Source organism: Melanaphis sacchari, unplaced genomic scaffold, assembly GCF_002803265.2.
Source record: "Melanaphis sacchari strain LSU unplaced genomic scaffold, SCAv2.0 Contig49_pilon_pilon, whole genome shotgun sequence".
In the NCBI taxonomy this organism is placed as follows: domain Eukaryota; kingdom Metazoa; phylum Arthropoda; class Insecta; order Hemiptera; family Aphididae; genus Melanaphis; species Melanaphis sacchari.
The window spans coordinates 1,175,497-1,198,545 of NW_020271334.1; the positions used below are offsets into that span (position 1 = coordinate 1,175,497).

The 23,049-nt window shown below is 28.7% G+C and overlaps 1 protein-coding gene across 3 annotated transcripts in view; it reads right to left on the bottom strand.

The window, feature by feature from the left end:
• LOC112598626 (discoidin domain-containing receptor tyrosine kinase B-like) overlaps positions 1 to 14,534 on the bottom strand; it is a 141,757-nt gene extending 127,223 nt beyond the window's left edge. For 2 of the 3 annotated variants that reach the window (XM_025345147.1, XM_025345145.1), the window contains exon 1: positions 14,297 to 14,534. The gene's annotated coding sequence lies outside the window, so the exon portion shown is untranslated. The remainder of the gene's footprint in view (positions 1 to 14,296) is intronic. The other variant, XM_025345146.1, reaches the window with a different exon arrangement.
• Positions 14,535 to 23,049: the final 8,515 nt, after the last annotated feature.

A 23,049-nucleotide genomic window follows, 5' to 3' on the forward strand; every position in this document is an offset into this window, starting at 1 on the left:
TCATCATCACTATAGGTCACTTGGGAACAAATTAACCAAACAAAGAGACAGCAGTTATATATATATAAATATTTGAAACAGTTGCCTTTGTCGCAAATTCAAACACGAGATTTCTCGATTTAGAAACATTCATGATATATGACACAATCAAATAACTAGCATCAAAATATGTAATGTATACATAATATCTGCACATTTTGGTTTTTTGAGGTATCAACATAACTTTTTAATTAATCGTTTTAATAGACAGAGCTGTAAAGATTTTGAATAAAATATCACTATTGCCTATTGCTGATATATTTTAATTGGACGCCAACAATTAACATTAATTTAATAAACACAACGGCTGTTTGTGCTGTCTACAGATTTATTTTGATTTTTTTATCCGAATAATTAGTATACAATATAATAAGTATTAGGTATTACCTGAGTTATGTCATTTATTTATTGAAGTCATGATTATTACACAACATAACAATATAATATATAATTCATTAAAATAATATAATAAATACATGCATTTTAAATAAGTATACTGTATAGACCAAAAATACCGTTAAAAAGAGTCCCAATCAAAATGTGCTTTATCGATGTACGAGTATATATTATATACTACTACACCGAGGTTTATATAATATGTAATAACATTGTACATTTGTTTGATTATACTTGGCAGCCACTGCTGCCGCCGCCGCCACCGATGGACTCCACGCCCCACAAAGACCCTTCTTGTGTCGTGCACACACGAGAAGCACGACGTATAATATAATATACGTGCATAAAGAGCGCGGTGCCCATTGTGTGGCGACGGCGGTCACGTGACCCCAGACACGACCCTTCTCTCGTGCCACCCCTCCCACCATTTTTGATACCGCCGCCGGAAGGGTCTTTGGACACACCGTGTATACCACCACCACCTTTCACGCTCGGCACAAGCTAATTTGACTACATGACGCGCTTTTCGTGGGCCACCCGCTGTTTTTGCGCACACGCACCAGGCGTGGGCTCTCACTGTACCTACATTATTATGTGTATACCAAAATATTTAGGGGTTTAAAACGTATAATATGTTTAAAAAAAATGATATTAAATAAAAATCGCAAAATCGATACCACCCGCTATAACGTAGCTAATATTATATTAATTCAATTTTACTCGGAATAACACGCACAAAATTGTGAAACCGCAATATCTCACGAATTGGTGCGCATTTAATAGTAAGTCTCCGTTGATGTGTTATTAACTTTTTGGTTGATAATGTATCGGCAAAATTTTATTTTTTAAGAAGCTTACGCGCTGTATGTTATATAAAATCCATATATTATAATTTATAATATTATATTATATTATTCCACATAACCGTTGAGAGTATCCATTGAACCCGTGTTTTTCGATCTAATCTGTCACTGAGACGTGTACCAATAACTCATTATTGTAAAACCACGAACACATGTTACTTTCAGCTAATACCGTCGATCCGGTGCGGCAGTGTAGAGCCGTTGAGTATTATGTAAATACCCGTTTTGAATCCGTTTACATTAGATATTATATCGATTTGATTTTTATAACATTAATGTTTTTTATTTTTGTTTTTTTTTTATTTTTTAATTGAGTGTAGTTAAACAAAACTTATAGAACACATGTTACTTATGAGATTAACAAAATCAATATTGCCACAATTATTATTATATTTCGATACAATGATATAAATACATGAACATTAATAATAAAATAATGAAAAGTAATTAAAAAACTACAGCTATAATGATATTTTCAGAACCGAATGCATATTATACAATACGGGCAAATGCTATGGAAATTGGTTATAACTTATAAACATATTAATTTCAAAATTAGTTAATAAACAATTATGTAAAATTGAACAAATAATAACACCATAAGTAAACACTCATAACAGCGATAGTTTAGAGTAAAAAAATCAATACGTAAAAAGTACGCGCGCATTAAGCAATAAACGCACATGATAATAATAAGTTAGGTATATTAAAAACTGTGATAAGTTTCTTTTGTACAATGGTTGTATAAACAAAGCAGATTAACCCGCATCGTCGTGTAATAAAAATGTGCACTTTAAGGATATAATATAGAGAGCAACTTTAAGATTTTAATACATTTTAAGATCTTAAAGAATTTTTATGATGTTATTTTATGAGTCATTAAAACGCGTCTTAGGAACTTAATAATTATTTTTTTTACACTTCAAAATATTACTAGTTTTCGTTAAAGAATCACTTATGAGTTGTGATGGATATGTTTACATACAAACAGTTCATATATTGTATTAAACATGTTCAAACAGCCATTACTCATATTTCGTGAGCAGCAGTTAATATGACTTAACATAAAAATATCATCTATGAGTCACAAAAAGTAATTTAAACTAATGCATAGTCTTATCGATTGAGTAACTAATTGTCTAAAATATTAACAGAAATAAACCTGTACATTATAATATATTTAAAATTGTAATCCTATTATTGATTTTTTTAACAAAAAGTTTCGAGAACTTATCAGAAACCCAAATCCAATTTACAATTATCTAATCGAACATTCGTTTATGCACGACGACAGGATTCCGAAAGGAGTAGGTTGTTTGCTTGTCTACCGTTGGTATCCATCGATTAATGACTGGCATACATATTTTGACATCTGGGCGGGTACCTTAACGTTACACCGGCTTCAATGATCTTACTTAATAACAATATCAAAATTGATAAATATGCATATTTCTACATGAAGACATCGGCTGTCTAAAACACCGAATGATTAATACTTGCCCAACTATAATACAAAAGCCATTATTTCAATATCTCTGTGACTCAACTATGTTTTTTCTTTAACTAGTTCAAGCAATAAACTCATATAATTTGATAAAACTTTATGTTTTATCAATGCATTTACATATGTATAGTAATCAGTAATCATTATTTTTTAAAACTATTTAAACAGTTCATTATTTATGTGACATTTATGTTTATCTCATAAGACATAAAATATAATATACATATGGTATTTGATTCTAAATAATAGAACAATTATATTGAACAGCGTTTTATTAAAATTAAGACGTATAATGTATTCCAATGAATTTGAATTTAGGCAATAATAAAAAAAAATGATCATTAAAAAAGCCTTTAAATCATTAAGTTAACTCTGTAAAATTATTATTGAAATAATCTCAACAATAAACTTATTAGAGTAGATATAAAATATTTTTAAACGTAAAAAATGTTTCCGGTCGGTGATTAAAAAATTGTTCATAAGAATAAAGCAATAAAAAATAATCATGATATAACCGGGTACTATTTTTTTTTATTAAATGATATACATATATAAGAATCGAGTAGGTATAACATCGAAAACTATTATGTTAGATACTGACACCCCCTCATCACATGACTAAGTATTTTTTTTTAAATTAAAATGATAATACTTACATCTTAATTATGGTTATTAAGATACGTTTGATGTTTAATAACAAAATATTTATAAAAAAAAAAAAACACGTAGAGGAAATTAATATTTTATAAAAATGTATAATCGTAAGATAATTTAAATACCTAAGTAAATCATTTAAATATAAAATATTATAAACAAAAATATAAAAACTACTAACATTTTATCAGCTATATACTATAGCATACACTTTTATAAAATCTCTATAACTGGTAAAATAGTAATTTTAAAATACAACTATTAGTACGTCATACGTCCTCTATCGACGACAAAAAATTCTCTACCCCCATGCAATAATTTATGAAACGGTATATCATATATAATATATACCACTCACAAATAAATTAATAACGCAGCTGGGTACAATGATTGTGTGATTTCTTCTCCCCCGCGCTTACAATAGGTTTCGGACGATAAGCTTATATCCGGTCGATAGAAATAATATGTGTTCGAAATATATATATATATATATATATATATATATATGCATATAACAGTATAAGTAGAATATAACATTACCTACACCCCAACTTCAGTGAACTTTAATTTCATCTGCCCTGCATCTAATTCCCACACTGTCTAGATGACTTGCCGAATCCGGCCGTGCACAATACTTGCTAATTATTATTATCAATACCAACTGCAGAGCGCTTAAAACATTGTGGGAAATTATACCAATTCCCATGTACAGAGGTAGCAGTGCGTTAAATGATTTTGTTTTACTCGGTCCGTTACTTGTTACGCGATTGGTTAGTGAAGCTGAATGGACGTTATTAATCGGCAAATTAGCGATCGTGTATTTATTTTTTTTACGCGTATTAAAAATGTAGTAAAAAAGACGAAATACAAACATTTTTACTCACTGTTTTAACAGGTATAAAAAATAAATTAAACAAAATCGCTGTTAAATATTTTAGGATAAGACTATGCGTCTCTGCCTAAAAAAGTAACAATAACAATATATTATTAATTTATTATGCTATAGTAATGATTAGATGAGAAGTGGGTAAAGAGTCAATTTACACTCCATTAAGATTGATATAATATGCTAATAAATTTGTGAAAATACGTTCTACGTAGTTTTCCTCATAAAAATATTCCTGAACAATAAATAGGCATCACAATCAATACATAATGAGAAGTTTTTTTTCCTATAAACTGGCGATTTTGACTTATTATCACTTTTAACTGTGAATCATCGCGCTAACCATATCTCATACTGTTTCTATGATTTAAATATAAAAAATGTCGATGCGAATGACTACAATTGGTTAATGTTGATATACACCGGTAATTGTCGATATTCACCGTCACTTTTGGTAAAAGCTTAAATTCCCTCAAAAAAAAAACAATATACTGATAATCACCACTGAATGTTGACAATGATAATATTGACTAACATGTTTTGGCGAATGCCAACAATCAATATTAAAAGATTTTATTCTGATTATTTCTATTTCATGAGACAAACATGTCTTGTCAACGTATATTATTCATCCAACGTTCACACAACATAATATCGTTAACTTCATAAAAGTACCAGTTAAATGGAAAATATAAAAAAAATTTTATTTATTGTCACATCAATATTCACCAAGTAATGATAGTGAATGTCAACATCCATCGGTAGATAGGCTATCTACGTATACAAAATGCTAACATACACCAAAATTTTTGGTGAATGTGACATTCACCTCAACATATATAAAAAGCTCCGATATTTTTATATTAATATTGCTTATACTTCATACTCATACACTACTTACGCATTTTATATATAATAAAAGGCGTCATAATTTGAAATAATTCTTAAGAAGCGCAATTGTGTCGTAATGATGCAATACTATATCTTTAAGAACTGTCACTGAACTATACGTGGCCTATGCCGGGCAGACTTTAAAACCAGTTAATCGTTTATAATGCTTATAATTTTCATAATTTGACTAGAAATTACTAACTACACGGATAAGGGGTAATTACAACTACGAAACACATTTAATAATCTCCGGAAAAATAAATAATTAATATTTTTACTTAATTTTAACATGAATAATATGTACCTGATTTCGTAAAATAATTAATAATATCATATAAAATTATCACGTGTTTTTTTTTTTGTCTCCGTGTTTTACATAAGCTATATTATTATTAGAATGGTGGTGGTGTTGGGGCGTGTGCATCTCGTCAATCCTCGGCCGGTTCCTCTCGTTACACAAAAAACACCGGCGTTGATATGCGTTCAACATATACCCAAACGAGCATAAACATAATAATGATATATAGTATGTAATATGTAGGAAGGAAAAATTGTAACAGACTACAACAGTTATCTTACAGTTTAAAGTGGAAATAACATTTTTTAGTGAAATGTAAACATCAGCCCCCTTTGAGACGTGGAGTATATTTTGTTTCTATTCAATATAGATTACTATACGCGCTAGTACACTATGCGTTATCTGCTATAGGAGGATAGTCCTGTACGATAACTGATAAATGTTTAATGAGGGGTTAAGTTGTATAATCTGGTAAATTTCTCGGTTAATATTTTTTCATATTTTTATCGTTCATTTAAGTAAAAATGTATATATATACGTAAATAACATTTATACCATCATCTACTGAGCATGAATTACACAACCAATCCTTTGTTTACCACTGATGAATTTACGATTCTTGCAACCTGTGCATGTCACGAGTGGATTTCAGCCGTAAATTTTAGTGGAAATTGCTAAAAATGTAATGCTCCGAAACGCGGTGATCGTAAAAGTGTAAAAAAAATTGGGATAATAGTTGCGGTAACATAAAATAAGGTGTACGGACGTTTAATAGGTTTTTTTTATACAACCGATTATAATTTCCAATATTTACTTGTTTTTGTATTCATACGTGTGTGTAGATAACAATAATTTTATTGCTTATGCCTTCGAGTCATAATAATCGTTTTCGAAATACCGCGTGTGTAGCTTCCAGTCTTCTACAATAAAATTGGTCCAAAACAGACAAAGTATAATCAGATAAATATTGATTTATTTGCGGTTTGCGTTTTACAGTTGATCAAAATAATGAGACTACGTTTCGGCAAAACCTTGTAGGTTTTTTTTTCCCTCACGCCAAGTTTTTGTTCAAATCCTTACCAATAAGCTACACCTATAGATGTATTAGAGTGTAGCATTATACAGGTTTTTTTTTACATTTTATAATCCGCATTCACTAATCGTGTAGGCGTGTCCCTAGCGACAAATCATATTTAATTTAATAATAATAACGAACCATGTATTTTCCCAGGTACCTACATCGAACAAACAGTTATTACTTGTGCGAAGTTTAACCGATTTATGTCGAGAGTTTGCCCATTACGTAGAAATGATGTACGATATCCAAATTCAACAAGAATTACGGTAGAAATACTATGTAATTTGATTGGCAACACGAGGATTATTTCGATATAAGTACATAACGCTTCATTTATACATAGTTAGTAGTTACTAACTACTAATCATAGATTAAATTTAATCAAACAGTGATACTTCAAAGAGATTTATAAAGTTCGACAGTCAATACTCAATCTACAAGTTATTGAACTATTTCCACTTCTTAACAGTGATATTCTGTAGGCGGATTTTCATAAATATTTTGTTATATATTATATAATTTATTTAACCAGAAGCAAAGTCATAACAACAATTACAATCTCATTCAATAAGAATATAAATGGAAAATTCAAAACAAACAAATTAATCAAATTATTTTTGTTATCTTAACAGTTGTTATTTAATTTTGACCATTTTCCATTAATTGAAACACAACAGTAGTTGGTAGGTAATTTAATGTTGTATAAATTACAGTTAGTATACAACAATATGAAGTAGGTACATTTAACGGAATCGTAATAGATTATAGGTATTTATAGTCTAAAGGTAACTGGTAAAAGTTAAAAATAAAATAAACATTATATGGTTTATTGTTTTGCATACGTTTTCAAAAAAACCAAATCCCAGTATGGTCAAAATAAATAATAAGTTTTGTAAATAAAAAAAAAATAACTGCGTTAAAAATATATTTGTTATGAAACAATATATTATAATATATAGGCTCATATATTTTTTAAATAGGATTTTTTAGTAACGCCCGGTGTATACTTCCGACAAAATATTATGTATACGCCAGCCAGTAAACAGTTTTACGATGATCGTAAAACAACAATGCGAGATGCACTGCACACGGCAAGGTATATAATAAAAGGTATAAAACAATAGCGGTGCAACAAATAAGTAATATATTTATATATATAATATATAACATACACAAACGTCATTCGAAGCGCATGTTTTATGTTTTCCCATATTTTTGGTACGTTTCCAGTGTTTTCTCTGTACGATTGCTAAGGAACTCATCAATCATTCGGGCTAATTAAGAGTGTACCACACTACCACGCAACGGCAAGTCACGCCCAGCACGTAGTGATTTGTTTCAGACATGCGCGCCAGACCGCCCGAAATAGCACGTCATACAATATGCCATCCGCTTTGGCGAGACAAAATATCCAGCGGACAAATTGTTCGCCGACACATGATAGGCGATCATAATATTAATATCATCGGTGCGCACAGGGAGACATCAGTGAACCGGAACTAACGGCAGAAAACCGCAGCGGACAGTGAATAAAAGAAACGCGCAGATTTTAGGGAACGATTGGGTTTTACTAAAACAACTACGCGTCTTGCGGCAACTCGGGACTGCAATCACGGATTTGCCGCTCCGGTGGCTTCCGTGTGGCCCCGACTGCGGTATCGAAATTCGTGTATAGTCGCGATCTCGGGTCAGACGAACACACGCTAAAATCTCACAACAATATGTGCGCGTATAATGCATATTGCATATAATAATAATATGTACAACATACATAACATTACACAAATGTAGACTCGCCATGTAAAACAAATGATTATATAAATAATTCCGAATGGAAAAAAAATATGCTTACTATGAAATGAAAAAAAGAGAAAAATCGTCTATTGTTTTATCGACATCTGAACTAGTTGATAATCCGTGAATATTGTTATTTGTTAGAGATCCCTGACCGAGTAGGATGATAATAATAGTAAATAAATTATGTAAAAAAAAAAAATAATTTTCTGCTTTCTTGCATTATGCAACGCTGTCAACATTATTTATTGCATTTGGAATTTAGTTTATATTATTATTATATGTACTATAAAGTTGTAAAACCAGGCCTCGGCGAGAAACTAATAAAATACTAATAAAATCAACTAACATTTCTATTTCAATAAATTTTTGTATGTGTACCAACTTTTATTATCGAATTGGAGTTCATATAAGCTTGGACGTGTCATCTTAAGAACTCAAATATTGGCCCAAGATTCAAGTCCCCCTCGACAAAGGCGTCAGACGGTAAACACTAAGTTTCTCTCCACACACGCATACTTGTACGCAGATAAGGTGTAATATTATGAACACTATAATACACATACAGCGACCCACACAAAAAACATATAATATTATATACATTACAGTATGGTACTTATGTAATTGTTCAATTGAAATGGTCTAATTCTACGAAAGAAGCGTACGCGACATACATAATTTATATACGTCAATGAAAAATATCCACCGGATCTTCGAATTTAAACAATAGTATAAACTATAATTAAACATTACAAATAGTACTTTTAAAAAGTTCTATACAGACATCTAAGAAAGCATTAAAAAAAAAAAAAAAAACAATAAAGTGAACGGAAAAAGAATTAAATGAATGTTATATTTAAGAACAGTTATTGTCACAATTGAGAAATTAAAATAAAACAATTTTTTACAAAATAAATACTGGTATACAGCCGTATACAGGTAGATTTATTGTGGCCGCGGGTTTATCTACAAGTAAACTTTTAATGTTTTTAATCACTTAAATTATTGCTTATAGATTATAGTAAACTAAGTTGCTCAACAGGGAAATATGAACGAGTTTATTATTATATAAAATGATTCGAAATTACAATTTTAAAAAAATATTTATGACATCCGAGAATATCATCTAGTAAAAAATCAAGTTTTTAATTTTATTCTGTCGAAACAAATTACTCATAATTTTCAAAATTGTTATTTAATAAAAATATAAAAATGATTTACAACAAAAAAAAAAAATGTAAATTAACCTTGTATTATATAAATAATTAAAATTTTAAATAAAAGTTTTGAAAAAACTGTTTCCAAATTTCATTTGTTTCGTGTTATTTAGTAACTATACGTAACGATTATCATACACACGATAATAAATTATAAGCTTATTCTGCTTATTTGTAGATATTAGTTTCCTAATAAACAACGCAATACACATTTTCGACGTAGTTTTAAAATATTTGTAAAATTAAAAGCACTTCAATCGTTTTTTTTTAACTCAAAATAACAAACAAAAAATTACCACCTAATTAAAATAAATAGAGTTTTAACATCATATTATATTTTTTGAACTCGAACTACATACCTAGAAGTAACGATGGCTATTATTTGTTTGCTGTATAACAAATACTTTAATAATACTTAATTTGACATTAGTTAGCAGAGCAGGACACTACCAGTATTAAATTCAAAGTTTAATTTTAAAATAATAGAAATATATTTGGAACAGCTTTCATTCATAAATAATAATGAGCTATTCAAGTGAAATTAAATAACAAATAAAATATACAATAATATACTAAATTGTTGAAGAAAACATTTTAATTTAAAACATAAAATACTGATTAACTTGTAATAATATTATCCATTATCAATATGGTACGTTTACGGTTTTTTTTTAAAGAAATACAAAATCAATGTTTAGTCAAAACTAGAATTACTAAAAAAAAAAGCTAAAAAGATACAGTGAAACCTTGATGTTAACCACTCGTTTTATGACAATAACTTTTCACATAGTAGTATTGACTAATTGTAATGTAAAATTAAGTACCTATGCTTATTGCAATGATAAATCTTTACATTTAAAAAACATTTTGAACTGGAATTCAGTTCAAACCTCGATCAACATGTTTCGTTAATTGTTCTTTAGTTATTAGAGATATTAAATTAATACTTTTAGTGAAGAAATGAGAATAATTCTTTACCTACCCTGTATTGTAATTTGGAGGTATTATACGCATATTATTTTGTACATTTTAACTGACCACACCTGTCGTCAACAACATACAAAAATTTTGTTTGTCTTTGTTGAGCTATGAGAACAATAATAAATTGACGTGGGGTGTGAAGTTTGATAACGAACATCTCGTTGACACTTCGGTCACTTATCTCGAATTCCCAAGCGTTAGCCAACCGAAACATTATTTGCTTAGGGTTACAATATAAACAAGTCTAATCTATACCAAATGTATTGATTGCTGTCAAAAAAAAAACAACTATTGTCTTTGAAATATGTTTATTAAAATTGTATTTAGCGTGAAACGCTATTGAATAAATAGTAAATAGTACTTAAATACTATATAATATAATATTATCATATAATACATAATAAACCTATTTATATGTGTACAAAATATTGTAAACATAAATAAGCTTTTATATATAGATTTTAATAAATAAATGTTTATCATGAAGAAATTATTAACTAATAAAAATAGATTTTAAATTGTTAATAAAAATAAATTTGAGTTTTCCTTTAATGGATAATATAATAATATACAATCGTTAATCACCAAAAAATACTTCTCTCGAACAACGATGAACTAATAGACTTCAGCTATTGAATATAATATTATAAATTACATTATTTATAACCAGACCTACGATATATATAAATTTAATATTAAATTAATGTATTCTTTATCATTTTATTGTTTGGTTTTTGCATAGTTATACGTTGTATAAACATAACATATTAATTTTTATGCATCAAAAGAAACACATTTTTCAGTTTGATTTTTTTTTTATCGGCCATTTTAATTATGACAATATTATATACCTATCTCTTGATTACGTTTCCTCCCTAACAAAATTCTTCTACCTTTATTCATATTCAAAGCTTCGTCTACCCAGATTTTAATATCCAGAAAGAAAGCTTTGCAATATCGAAAGCTTTTGGCGAGTTTTTTTTATGCTTTAGTTGAAAAAAAAAAACGTTAAATCCTTTGACTATAGAGTAATAATGTACTCGCTGTGAACAAGAAAGGGTATCTAGCGGTTTGTATTATTACAAATTCAAATCAGTTGAAAAACAAATATTATTATTTGAATTTTTCAAGAAATAAGATACCATCTATAGTAGTTACTTTAATTTATAGCATCATAATTTATACATAATATACACTAGGTATATGTCACGTCCAGACATTATCATTCATTCGCATATCCGCAAGATTTGAATCCAATGTCAGTTTTTAAATTGCCTGTTTATTTTTTATCTATTAATTTTTGAAAATATTATAAGCAATCAATCACGTAAATTTCAAATCAATCACCAACATAATGCGTAAAAGCAAACAATGATTTTATTGGTTGCAAATATATTAATAATTAATTTAATGTGTGATATTATTTTTATAATCAGAATATTAAACAGATAATTTAGAATTTATACTTTAAATAATACTATCTATTTATTATTTTAGGTCTAAACGGATCTAAACCATTATTATCTAAAAATATTTAACAGCGATGTTTTGTAAAAGAAAAAAACGAATTTGTATCATAGTTAGTCTATATAATATTTAATGTTTTTTTTTTTTTTTGTTCTTATTTTTACTTTATAATTTGAATTGACCTCAGATAAACATTTTAATACTGTTGTCCAGCAATTTATAGTTATCTATAAATATTTAATTGTAAATAATGTAAGAATATAATAAACTACCTATTATAATATGATAACTATTATAATTATTATAAATTAAAATGTCAAGGATGAAACTATATGAAATATTAATGTTAAGCTACAAAATATTCGGTTGTATATTATAATAAGCATACAAAAATATACTTTTTAAACTACACTAAAAATAATAGCACTCATAAAAAATGAAATTAAAAAAAATATAAATAATATAATACTGTTTTGTGTCTCGATGATTAACAATAAACAAAAGTATATACTTAGATAAGTATAATAGCATTATTTGTACCTATGTAAATATGTAAATTAAAGAGTTAAGAACAAAACCAAGATGAAACATATGATTGAAAACCCAATAAATTACTAACGAGATTCAAATACAAACGTCGTTATATAATTTGTACATAAGTACCTACCTAATTCGTTTCTTAAATAAACATCTATACACCGAGGCAGACGCGTTGGGTGGGTTTTCGAAGTTATTTCATTGAACATTTGAAATTCGATAAGCAACAAAAATATTAGAATATAAACATTACTATAATATTATATTATAAATAGGTACCTCCCTTTCATTACGCACGTTTTTAAATACCACAATATTACCTAAACATATAACTAGGTATAATACTTACAATAATTATCTATGTAAAATTTTATACATCAGGCCCATCAGGGGTTATTTTTTGTTTACATTTTTATCATCGCTTTTACTGGAAGCATTCGTGATGAATAACCATGCAAGAAATGAATTCTTGTAAAATAAGCAGTATTAAGTAATAGGAATAATAAAATTAAGAGCGATATCGCATTTTTCGAAGAACAGAATAATATTATTTATTATACCCAAGTCGCGGGAACGGGTACACGAAGACTGTTTACTCCGTATCAACCAAAATAATAATATTATGTCGTGTGAATCGTGGAAATGTGGAATACTGTGTAATAATTATTATAATTATTAAATTGGTTATCATATGTACGTCGTCGCGGTCTTGCACGTGGATATTTTCAAATCGATTACTAGCTGAAATCAACGCGAGGGGATTAAAATAATAGAAGTTTACACGGCCGTTTATGACTCGTCGATACGTAAAACTCAAAAAAAAAAAAACAAAAAAAAACCGCAGTTAACATAGAATTGAGGTGCTTCAAGATAGGCATAGGTATTGATTTTTTATCTGTCTTCCATTATCGGAAAAAGTTGCAACACAGGATGCACATATCGGTAAAATAATAAAAAAATTGTACGGCTTCGACGGGTATTCTATTACCGGGTTAATCAATTTTTATTTTTTTTTTTTTTTTTTACACACGGTTCTTTTTCTCTCATTGAACCAGATAGGTATATTAACTAGTTACTACCCACTGTATGGTTGTGCTTGTGCCATTACATACACGCGCCACGACAAGCAGTCAGGTAGTTGGATAGTCATGTATACAGGTACGTGTAATACTGGCGACTAATAGTAATAATATTAATGTGTGTTCCGCTGCCGCTCGTCCGAACTGGACGAATTCATTTGGAATTGCGCGCACGCAATGATTGCCGAATGAAGTAATGACGGACGGTCGGGGGAGCGAAAAAAAAATAATGGATTGAAACGCACGCGGCCGGACATTAATAATAGAATCGTTAAAACTGTACGAAACGTCTTTTTGATAACTATAAAAATTCATGAAGCTTGCGGATAGGAACACCGACGGCGGCATTAAATATTAATTTATTACTTCCAGTTGCGATGATCCTTATTGTGTAAGTACGTGGGTATCGTTAACAATTTTTTTTTGCCAAAGACGTTTCTAACGAGATATTACAACGGTCATAATATTAATAACAATGTTAATAATGACATCTCAGCATCGCCAGAAGACTTAAAACCATAGCCACACTGATGTACTATCATAGGTATATATTTATTATATGTATAAAGATGTATCGTGTGGCGCGTATTAATTTTGATTTTATTCACTTACCTACGTTCCACAACAACTTTTTCGGCTAAAACAGTTGTCTTTTCGAGGACCACTGCTACTGTCGACGACCTTTAATAATACTCGCAGTTACAGCCGTAAAATAGTTTTGCAATGTGTTAATGTACGAATACGAACAGTTAAAATAGCGAACACACGTAACGCGGAAAAATAATATTTTTCAAAAACAAAAACGACGGAAAATTAATAAAAACAGAACTAAAAGTATATTATTACAAATGCCGATCAATCGTTTAAAAAACCAAAAACAATTAAATAATAATGAAAAAAAAAAAAATGCGAGTTACGCGACGAGTCGGTTAAAATATTATATTACGATTATTTACGCGAAACGAAAATGAAAATAATAATAAATAACCAAACCTAAAACGCGCAATCGGACACGAACACACCAGCGACGTCAAACACGGACTAATGGTGTGTACGCGCGCGCCCCGACCGTACACCGGTACCATATGCTCCGACGGCGCGGCGGTCTTGTACGACCGACACTTGGGGGCGTTGCCGGTCGGCCTCAGTGGATTACGGCGGCGAATATCGCGTTAAATAATCAAATGTATATTATATTATTATTTTAATATGCAGTGCAATAATCTATTCGACAGACGAGAAAAACTAAACTCAATATTATATTGTGATACTGACTATAATGTATTTTTCATATTATGGAATATAAATAATATAAAAAATATATAGGTAGATCATCCATACGATAATAATAATTACTGGCATTATTATTATTATTATTGTACTTATATGCAGTTCTGCAACCTATACAATATATTATAATCTAGACTAATTTATTGACTAACAGGCTCAAAACTTATACGGCCAGTAGATTTTTAAAAAATCTACTTTATACATTCAAGTTTTATTTTTTACGATCTATAATTAAAATATTATGTAAGCCACTATAAAAAATGGCGATGTGTTATCAAATAAAGAAAAAAAATACAGAGAACTATAAAAGATTCTTGAATCTACCGAAATTATATAAATGTTTTTTTCACGCTCTCCAAACAGAACTTGTTGATTCTAAAATAAAACATAAGAAACAAAAAATAGATCCTAAGAACTTAAATACGCGCCTATGTTAACTATCAACCATGTTATATATAGTTATAATACAATAATACTATTCAATTATTGAATTATCAAACCGCTCTTTATTAACCAATAAAAATATCTATGTAATGTACCTATAATACTGTGTTTACCAAAACTGTATGTAGTGGTGGAAAAAGAATGCTATTATATTATAATGATTATACATATATATAGGTACGGTAATAACCAACAATTATGTAAAATAATTAGTTTAATGTTAAAAATTATTATAATAATCCTTAATCCTCAATGAAAAATATAATAGGTCTGTTAAAAAATTATCGGAGGCACTTTCGTACATACATGTATTATTATATTAATAATTAATATGCTATAAGCAAAAGTGTTCTATAATCATGTTCCTCATCGTTGTTATGTTGAAATCATTCAAACTATACACATTACACAATATACATTTATTTCAGAACAAACATTTTCTAAATTACCATTATAAAGTGTAAAAATGTAATTACAACTAAAAATATGTAATATATATGAATATATGATACCAACATGTTGAATTTTCACAGTTTTATTTTTACGGTTAATTTATTGTACTTTATTACTATAATTTATAACAATTTGTATGAAACAATTTTTTTTTGAGCGCGTGGTTGAAAATAATTAGGATCACTGATAAAACTTCATATTCTGAAATTACATTATGGTAGAACACTGGGTACATGTGTTAATACAAATCATATAAAATTAATTTTTTTTGGAATTTTGAAATTTTGAAAAGATAAAAACACCCGTGACCGGTTTAAACTGACAATATTGGTCATTGGCACTTACGGTCAATAATTCACTAGGTTACTCTATTCTTAGGTTAGGTTAATCATATATTAGTCATATACTATAAGATTATGAATACATTTATTATATGTTATTTTATTATAAATTAGATCAATTGGATTTCATATGATGCTATTACTAAGAAAATGCAAGTTAAATCAAAATTTAGGGTTTACTGTTTACTATTAATACAAATTTATTATTATTGTATAATTATTAATATACGTTAAAATAGTGGAATTCAATCTTCCACAAAATATATGAGTATATGACCTATCTGCGTCAGCTATTCATCTAGTGCACTTTTAATAGTTTTTGAATGACGAGTGAAATTAATTTTACTGATAATATACATAAAAATAGTAACATCATCATTGTTGACCTGTTGACCCACCAATAAAAGAATTTAAGTTAATGGTAATAATTTAGAAAAAATCTAATGAAAAGAAATAGTTATTTAAATATGTATAAATTAACTATTATATTTTACACGAATAGCTATTTTGTTAATTATACCCATTTATTATTTTTATTATTATTATTTTATATAAACAATTTATTGATTATAATATTCTGTAATTATAATATATATATATATATATATTACTTTTACATGAGTACCATTTTTAATCGTTTTATATATATTTAGAGGTGCTAATATTTTATTTTCTTACTTTTAAATTATTTTAATTAAACATTTTACGTATTTTAGCCTGAATTTTTCATTTTTGAAGTGTCAATAAATCAAAGTCGAAGTACCTAAACTTTAAAAAAAAAAGTGTTTTTCATGTACGTCTATTTTTATACTATTTATATTCATAGTTTTTAGTATTAATTAATCAATAAGTTACAGTACTAGCTATGGTTATTTAATAATTAACAATATGACGGTACATTGTTCATGGCCTTAAAGAAAATTACTAAGAGATACCTAAACGTTAAATATAGGTAAATTGTAATTTGTAATAAACATATAAAGCGGATCATTAAAGTCATACATATTGATAAAAAATATACATGTAATTAAGATTAAAATACTGACCACATACAAAGATGCTTTTATAACGCTGTAGTCAGTAGGTGGCAGGTACGTACATCAAAGAAATTTAACGTTAGGAATAACAATTATTATCTATAATGTATCTAATATAGTAGACATTTAGATGATTTATTAATCTAAATTTATACAAGTAAGATAAAAATTTTAATATCGATATATAAGTGCATAATTAAAAGTCTATACAATTAAATGATTTTGAAAGTTTGCAAAGTTAAAACCTTATAAATTAAATAAATTATCAATAAAACTTATTAAAGTAAGTATATATAGACATATATAGTATCTCATTATCTAGTAGTAATTTACTTAAAATATTTATTTATTAAATAAGAGCATAAAAACGAAACGAAGCAGTATTGTGCAAAATTCACATAAATATTTTACAAGTAGATAAATGCATAAGATTCTTTGAATGTATACTATACCTATATATTTAATATTATTTCTCATCACATATTATACAATATACAGGTATATCTATAAACATAAATAAAATACACATACATGAATCATATGGTACATGTATATGTGAACGCAATTCGGTGTAGGAATATATAAAAAAAAAAAAATGAAAAACTCCGGCTTTGAAGTAATGTATATAATACACTAAACAGTGTAAACGTTGGAAAAAAAATATAGTTGCAATGGTTCTGTGTTATGGAAATTCAACCATTTTGCTATGTTTCTGAGGACCAAGTAATTTTGCGTTAAAAAGTGTTCACCAGTAAAAAGCTCACTGGGTTTTTATACGTACATCTATAGTCTACCTATACTTTATATATTTTGATATTACGGGGAGGCAGTTTCTAAGGCAGCAGGGGTGTCGTAATAAAACAGCCCAAAAGTAGCTGCAATGGGATTACGCACAGTGATGGTGGTGGACCAGAACGTGTGCGGTTAGAGAGAAAGAGAGAGCGAGGAAAAGGGAAAGAAGGGTGCATGAGAGGTTTTTACGATAAAAATGTATCAAAGGCTGCCTTTAAAACCGGCATTTGACAGCGGTCCCTGGCACTGGCAGTTGCGCGCTCACACACACACAGACGATCGGTGTATACTGTAAATTATATATATATAAGTTCGGTGCAGTCCGTTACTCCGTTCTTAACGGTCGATTAGCCGAATGCGACATGCAGAAATGAATTGCTGGGCCGCAGTTCGAACACAAGTTTTATTGAGATTAAATTTTGTGTGTGTGCAAAAAGAACTGAGCGCAATAATAATATAATAATGATAACGAGTAAAGTTAAACGATATTGGTCTGTGCGTAAAAAAAAAACCAAAACCAAAGCATTATATATAGGTAGGTTACATTCTATAAGTCCAGTGCGCTACGGAAGTGCATACACAGCACAACGCACAAACGATCATAATAATAATATATAATATAGGTTTGCTCATAAATCCGATGGTCATCGTCCCTCCGCGTGACTCGGTTCGCAGGCACCTAATTCGTAATTTAATAATATTATTTTATATTCTCTACATTCATTCTGCACGATGACACGACGGTCGTTTGATTTTATTATCGTTATTGGTGTTGTGTGATGGTTTTGAAAATCGAATAATAATCTTATTAGTCATTACGAACACATATATGTGTATACACGCGTTATTATATGACCACTTTCATATAGTATGAATTAAGCAGCTGCATTTTCAATAAAATCTTTGTCTGAAATTGTAGAACAAAATTTGATTCGTTTATTACATTACTCATTAGTGTTATGTGTCTCTAGAGTGTAGGCTTATTTAGGGGTACCTATATAAGGGATCCAAAAATGTTTGAAAGAGTATAGTGGCTTTCAAAAATAGTAAATACGTATATATTTATGTATAAGCCTACCCCATCTTTCGAGAACAGTTGTCTTGTTAAAGGAAAGTTGATAAATTCTTTAAGCATATTATATGTTTATACTTACCTATTCTAGTTTTTATGTTAAAACCACAAACGTTGGAGGCGCCAAACCTAATATTTTAAAACACCTGTTTTTATAAATAATATTTAAATCCAGTTTCCTGTTATTTCTATATCGTATATCACACATATAATACATCAAAACTGTAGAAAAACCGCTTCGCCCATACAGTTTGCATATGCGTTCTAATGTACCTACAAAAAAAAAAAAACGGTATGGTGCTGCAATCGTTATAGCCGAAGTACAATATTGTCATCGACGCACGATACGGCTGCCCGGTGGACCATATAATTCCATTGAAATGGAAACATTTCGCAACTATATTTAACGAACCTATACAGACACATCGGACCCAGTCCCCCATTTGCGCCCTCTTGAGTCGAAATATTACGGAATATTATGTGTCAGTGTATTTATGAGTGTTTGTGTGTGTGTCGTCCCCAACTTACCTACATATATAACAATATAATATGTACCGGTTTTGCAAATGTAACGAAATCTCTTTCGCACCCTAACATCGAAAAGAAGACGACTGCAGTTATACGTATTTTTTGAATGGCATCACGAAAAATAAATATCACTTGGACTTAATAGTCTGTGAGTAGACTATACGACGACGTTGGATCTGTATAATATAATAATGTTTGTAAATAATATCGTATACTGGGTCGTATTTATAAAAGTTAAAATTATTCTAAATTACGGGTTTTTTTTTTTTTTTTGTTAATATTAATAACAACGTAAATAATGAGTATATTATATTATCAATTATGATTATAATCATAATATTATTATATACTGAAGTATAGTGCACTCAGTATTCGACGTATTAGCAAGAAATACGTATGAATAAATAAAATATGAAATCTTAAAAAAAAAATGTATATATATAGCTATAATGTAGCATTACTGGTGGCAATGACTACAAGAAATGAGAACGTCGTGAACAACGCCGTATAGGAGTTCATGAATTAATAATCTGTGAATGCAAAAATATTACTTTATGTGAACGTTTACATACGGCATTATATGGTTATGGACGAATATATATCACACGTATGTACGTGAAAAAGTTGATCTTTTCTACAAATAGAAATAAATATTATGTTTCCGCTTATATGAGTATATTTGTATGTACCACGTACATATATATTATTATATTGTATACGTACAGAGACAACGCGAAAGAAACATACTCAAACAGTAAACGAATGTGACTTTATTATACATCTTTCGAGACCAAGCTAGTATCTTATTAACATTTTAGTACAATTGGTACTTATGCAATAGTAATATTTTTATGTAACTATAGGCGTATTATAAATAGTAGAATATATATATATATAATTATATAATGTATAATAATATGGTGTAAGTGCACATTAGTATATTACATATGTATACATATATACAATGGAAAATTACATTAAAAAATTTAATTTTGCAATAATAGCAACTTCTTATGACTACTTGAAAAATAAATTTATATTGTTAATGTATGTACAACAAAAAGGCAGGCAAGTATAAATGCACAAAATAAATAATGTCAATCGCTAACCGGTTTGTGTTAAATATAGTATTGTTATAAATTATTTTTAAAATTATATTCGCTCACTACTTGTGTTTACAGTTTAAAGTATATAAACGAAAATGAGTGTGGAAAAAAAAGTTGATACAAAAGAACAAAATATTTCATCTTCAATCAACAAGTTTTACAAACGTATTGTTATATTATATTATATATGTTTATATATTATATGCATGCATATATTTTAAACCAGTAACCACTTGACCATTTAAAAATTAACATCAACAAGTAGTTTATTTAGTATGCCACTATCACGTGCGTTATATTATTATGCAAAATAAAATGATTTCTTAAGAAAATATATAATATTAGTTACGATTCAAAAATGTACCATACATACGTTACCTAACCTAACCTAGCTACTCCCACTGTAATATTCCATACGCTTGGACTATAACTTACAATATAATAATATGTATATGACGCGTGTATCTATTTGTTTATATGTTATAGCATGCGATTGAAGACAGATCATATATTTTTCTAGATGTTCACGTAAAAAAATTCATGACTCGCGATCGTTTTTATATCAATGTAAACAATTTTGTAGTTGATCATCATCACACGCGATTGCTATCTTAATATGATATATAACAAAATAATTATATCTGTGGTAGTGACTGCTGAATATTTAGTAAGTTCAGTTTTGATTTTCATTTATTTTTACCTAGGGAACAGTAGTACACACAATAAGTATAACGCGTGTGTAGAGCAATATAGTTTTTAACGACTTTTTTGAGTATTGGAGTGTATAAAAGCTCGCTTGAGATATTGTCGAAAAAACACACACACAATCGGTTCGAACGAGGAAGTCGCGTCGCCATTAAAACGGCAACGGTGGACGTGTTTATACGCATTTTATACACACAACACGCTCATACACTTAAAAATTTCGATGGCACACCTCGTTCGTCGACCGAACTAACTACTCGGTTGTGACAGAAAATAAAATGTTTTATGCGAATGTAAACGTGCATGAATATTTTCCGGCTCCCGTGTACGCCTATATAATATATAGGTACTATAATACACAATACACATTTTTTAGTGTATATGCATGTATACTGTTCAGCAGCGTTAATTACTTAGTGTTTCCAGACTGTCGCCGACTTCGCCTAACCCCGTCGGTATTTCGAAGTTGTGTGTTATAAACCGGTCAGCTGATCCGATTTGATTTTATTTTAATCCAGTGGTTCTCTTTGGATAGCATCTATTATGTATATAATAGGAGCTTTTATCTTTTTAAAACGAAGATAATAATAAAACTATCATGCCGTATTTTTATGGACTACATATTATAATGGAAACAAATAATGTACTCCTGTTTCCTGCCATCTTGTTCCTAATCTACAGGTATAGAACCGTGCTTAGGACCGACATTTACGATAGACACGTTTTATTATTTTTAATAAGATGTTAAAATTTTTATGGAGGTAGCTAGGAAATTGAATGTTTTAGCACGCTATGGTTTAGCGGTCAACCCGGTAATCGAATAACTCCGACAGAGAAGAAGATCTATACTGGATATACTATATTAACCCCTCCAATGCTTTGATACATATAATTATTGAACATTAACACAATACGAGTATATATGATTAATTCAATCTTTTATATTCCACTTAAGTTCCCTTAAATACTGTCTATTATGTGCAGTGAAAAATAAAATTAATTTTTATTAGTCTTAACAGAAATGTCGCTACATTCACACTCAATCGTTATTTTATAATATTATATTATAGTTCTATGGTTAATAATTTATTATCAATCTAGACAAATTTGTACTAAATTTATAATTTTCTCTCAATTGCCTGGAAAAAGTTTACAATATTTGAAGATATAGAATAAAGTACACTCGATTATTAAAAATATAATAATATATACTATTTATTATTACACACCATTACATATCATCAAAACTAAGCTCCTTATTTACTCCTTATAAAGAAAATGGACATAAAATGTAGCAAATATTGATAATTTTATTTTTATATGACTTTCAGAATTCTGAATGAATTACAAAAAACAAGAACAAGAAACACATATGTTTAAAAGGAATATCAAGATTTTCAACAAGTCATGAGTAAATCTTTAATTTGCTATTTTAAAATTAATACTATTTTTGAAAAGTAAAATTATACACGACTTAAAACTTTGTATTAAAATTATTTTATTTATACTAGTACATTACAACCAATAAATATTCATCTTGACTATCTTAAACCCCCAAACCAGTTGCCAACATAAATGATTCAACAAGCATGCTTAC